This window comes from Pteropus vampyrus, unplaced genomic scaffold, assembly GCF_000151845.1.
Source record: "Pteropus vampyrus isolate Shadow unplaced genomic scaffold, Pvam_2.0 Scaffold77, whole genome shotgun sequence".
In the NCBI taxonomy this organism is placed as follows: Eukaryota; Metazoa; Chordata; class Mammalia; order Chiroptera; family Pteropodidae; genus Pteropus; species Pteropus vampyrus.
In genome coordinates, this window is record NW_011888858.1 from 3,093,109 (window position 1) to 3,097,611 (window position 4,503).

Below are 4,503 nucleotides of genomic sequence, written 5' to 3' on the forward strand. Positions count from 1 at the left end.
TGATCATGGTGTATGATCTTTTTTATGTGTTGTTGAGTTTGGTTAATATTTTGTTGAAGATTTTCACATCTATATTCATTGGAGATATTGGCCTGTAGTATTCCTTACTTGGAGACTCTGTCTGGCTTGTGGTATCAGGTAATGTTGGCTTCATAAAAATGAGTTTGGATGTGTTCCATCCTCTTTAACTTTTTTGGAAGTGTATGAAAAGAATTGGTGCTAATTAATTCTTTAAATGTTTGGTAGAATTCTCCAGTGAGTCTGTTTTGTCCTGGGCTTTTTTTTGTTGGGAGAGTTTTGATTACTGGTTCAATATTCTTACTAGTTATATAGGTGTATTCAGATTATGTTTCTTCATTGTTCCGTCTTGGCGAGTTGTATGTGTCTAGGAATTTATCCATTTCCTCTGGGTTAGCGGTCCCCAACCTTTTTGGTACCAGGGACCAATGCTCCTATGAGAATCTAATACCTGATGATCTGAGGTGGAGCTGAGGCGGAGATGCTAGTGCTGGGGAGTGGCTGCAAATACAGATGAAGCTTCCCTTGCTTGCCAATCAGCTTTTGCTGTGCAGCTGGGTTCCTAACGGGCCATGGACTGGTACCGGTCCACGGCCCAGGTGTTGGGGGCTCCTACTCTAGGTTATTCAATTTGTTGGCAGCTAATTGTTTATAGTAGTCTCTTACGATATTTTGTATTTTTGTGGTATCAGTTATAATGTTCGTTCTTTTTGTTCTTTTCTAAAAATTCTTTGTTTCTTTGTTTCCATTGTTTCCTAGTCTCTATTTTGTTTACTTCTGGTTTTACATTTATTATATCCTTCTCTCTGCTAACTTTAGGCTTAATTTGTTCTTTTACAAGTTTTCTAGTTTTCTGAGGTGTAAAGTTACGGTCTTTATTTGAAATCTTTATTCTTTTTAATGTAATATTTACCACTGTAAACTTCATTCTTGGTACTGCTTTTGCTTCATTCCATAAGTTTTGATGTGTTATGTTTTTGTCTGTCTCGAGATATTTTCTAATTTCTCTTTGAATTCTTCTTTGATCCCTTCTTTGACCTATTGATTGTTCAAGAGTGTTGTTTAGTTTCCACACATTTGAATTTTTGTTTTCCTCGTGTTACTGATTTCTAGTTTTATTCCATTGTGGTCAGAAAAAGATATTTGATATGATTTCAGTCTTCTTAAATTTAGTAAGACTTGTGACCTAATGTGACCTGTCCTGGAGAAAGTTCCATATGCACTTGAGAAGAATGTATATTCTGCTGCTGTAGGGTGGTATATTCTGCATCTGTCTGTTAAGTCTATTTGGTAAATAGTGTTTTTCAAGCCATTTGTTTCTTTATTGATCATCTGATTGGATGTTCTATCCATATTGAAACTGGTGTGTTGAAATCTATTATTGTATTGCTGTCTTTTTCTCTGTTCAGTTCTGTTAGTGTTTGCTTCAAATATTTGGGTGCTCTGATATTGGGTGTGTATATATTCATAATTATATATTCTTGATGAATTGACCTTTTTATCACGAATGTTCTCTTTTGTTTTCTTTTGTCATAGTTTTTGACTTAAAGACTATTTTGTCTTATATAAGGATGGCCACTCCTGCTCTCTTTTAAAAAGTTACCATTTGCATGGAATATCTTTTTCCGATCTTTCACTTCGAGCCTTTCTGTGCTCTTCAGTCTAAAAGTTGAGTCTCTTATAGATATGGAGCCAGATCTTTGTTTATTAAATTCATGTAGCCACTCTGTCTTTTGATTGGTAACTTTAATTCATTTGTATTTAAATACTGATAGTGAAGGACTTACTATTGCCATTTTGTTCATTATTTGCCTTCTTGAAGCTTTTTGTCACTTCATTCCTCTTTGTTGTCTTCCTTTGTGGTTCATTGATTTTTTTTTTTGTAGTGACATACTTTGATTCCTTTCTCATTTTCTTTTGTGTATCCTCAGCCTCCGTGACGTTTTCTTTGTGCTTACTATGAGTCTTACTAAAACGTCATATAGTTTTAACAATATATTTTAAGCTGATAACAACTTAACTTAAGTAACTCTATTCTTTTCTCCCCTCACCAAACTTTGTTAGAGATGTCACAAATTATCTTTTTATATTGTGTATCCATTAACATATTTTAATAGTTGTTTTTATACTTTTGACTTGCACTAGAATTAAAAGTGATTGGTTTAGTTTATTTTTAAGTTCTTTTTAGAAATAATTTGTAGAATTTAGCATTTCTAATATACATTTTTGTGACAAAGTTCTAAATTTTATGTTTCAAAATTTAAAACTCCTTTCATGATAAACTTATAAGTTTATCAACTATATAAATTGAGTAAATTAACAAATTAATGTTTTTCTTGTTTAAACAGAATTTTGAGACTGATGGTCAGCCATATAGAAGAATACATTGAACCTATAGTTTTCTGAAGAATCAGTTCAAAAGATCCAAAAAGTAGAAAAGGTAATGATAGGGTTGTGTCTTGGAATGCACTTTGGAATGACATTTTTCCAGAAAAATATACTTTTGAAAATCCATAAATTATGTTGACACACTAATTTGAGGAAATATTTATTTAAAAATTTTTAGTATTAATTTATCCCAAAACATTTATTTTGCCAGCTGTGTTCAGGTACTACTTTATGTACTGGGAATACAGTGATGAACAAGACAGAAGCTGTCTCTGCTCACAAGACGATTGCATTCTAAAGAAGAGGACAAATAATAAACAAACACATTGAAAATTTTGTGGTTTTATGCAGAGAATTAAAATGGATAATGTGATAGAGACTGGTGACTGCTTTCATTAGGTAGGAAAAGAAGCCTTTATTGAAGAATTTTTCAGTTGAGTTCTGCATGGCCAGAATGTGCCAAGCACGTCCCCTTTCTTGGGCAGTTAGCGTAGGAAGCAGTGAAACAAGAATGACCATGGAATGCTTGAAGAACAGAAAGAGCAAACGTGGCTGGAGTATAATAAGTGGGGAAAGAGTATATGGAGTTCAGGTTAGAGAAAAAAAAGGGGAGAAAGAGAAGGGAGTTTTGAGAGAAAATGAAATTTAATTGTATTGTTTGCCATCTTTAACTAGAAGTTTCTTATTCTCCATCAAAGAGTATATGGAGTTCAGGTTAGAGAAGAAAAATTTACTGAAGAAAGTCACTAAATTTTGCTGTATGATATTTTAGATACCTGTAAAATCTGTTGACATATCAAAAAGGTGGTTGACATACGACTCTGAACCTGAGAATCTGGTCTAGGGGTATGGATTTGGGAGTTAATGGCACAGGTACTTTTAGAGTCATATGTCTGGATGAAATTATCTAGGAAGTGTACATAGATTGAAAAGGATGTATTTCTAGGATGCGCCAATGTTAATTAGAGGAGAAGGAACAGCCAGTGAGATGGGTGGAAAAGCAGGAAGGTGTTCTGTCACAGAAGCCAAGAAAAGTGTTTAATAAATAGAAGTGGTCAGTTATATCACATGTTACTAAGATGTCAAATAGAGAGTAAAGCAGCCATTAGATTTAGCCACGTCAATAACACTGATAACTAATGTGAGTGAACAATCTCAGAGTGTAAGGATGAAAGCCTGACTAAAATTGATGGAGAATAAGAAACTTCTAGTTAAAGATGACAGACAATTCAATTAAATTTCATTTTCTCTCAAAACTCCCTTTAAGCTGAAGTAAAAGGATTTGTACAGAAGGCATAACTTCACAAGGATAAAGAGAATGGGAGAGGAAACAATTGCAATACAGTTTTAGAACCAGAAAAGCAAAAGGAAGTGTGATAACTGTCTTATAGATCCTAGAATCCCAAGCCAGCTGTGGGAATGCTGAGAAACAAAGATAGTAGCACTGAAGAACTCCTAAAATGTTCACGAATTGTTTAAGCATTCTTTACTTCTGCACATAGGAATGATGGTGGGACTAAAAGCAGGACAATTTGTTGCAAGTCTCTTTAAGAGGTGTTTCTACTCCATAGATCGTTTTTCTGATTTTGAAAACCCAGGCAACTACCTCTTCCCTATCACAGCAGAAGACTAGAGATTTATTCTCTAGGAAGAATAAAATAGAGGGGTATAAAACATAGTTAAGAATGGGGGTACCATATTAAAAATAGGGGAATTAAGAACCTAGGCTACTGGATTTTTATGATTTTCAGTCAGTAGTTTAGAAGATTCTTCTCTGGGAATTATGAACAGCCTAAGAAAAGATCTGAAGATAATGACATTAAGAATTCCCCCAAAGAAATATTCTAACCTGATATTCCTACAGTTAAGTTCATAGTCAGCAAGCCCTATCACACAGACTTTCAGTGATCTTCTTAGTATCTCACCCTTAAATATGAACCTGTGACCAGGGATCACTAGACAATTTAGAGGAAAGCCTTGTTGTGAGAGTCCAAGACCATACCAAAAGAGAAAATGCTAAGTTAGGGGAAATTGAGACCAGGTTGGCAGGTAAAAACGGAAACAAAACACAAAACTATCATTTTAAGGATAGACTTA

The 4,503-nt window shown here is 34.2% G+C and overlaps 1 protein-coding gene across 1 annotated transcript in view; it reads left to right on the forward strand.

Annotated features, from left to right (window-relative positions):
• The window catches only part of CLOCK (clock circadian regulator), a 109,030-nt gene that overhangs the window by 41,009 nt on the left and 63,518 nt on the right, over positions 1 to 4,503 (forward strand). The window contains exon 4 of the mRNA XM_023532130.1: positions 2,367 to 2,458. The gene's annotated coding sequence lies outside the window, so the exon portion shown is untranslated. The remainder of the gene's footprint in view (positions 1 to 2,366; positions 2,459 to 4,503) is intronic.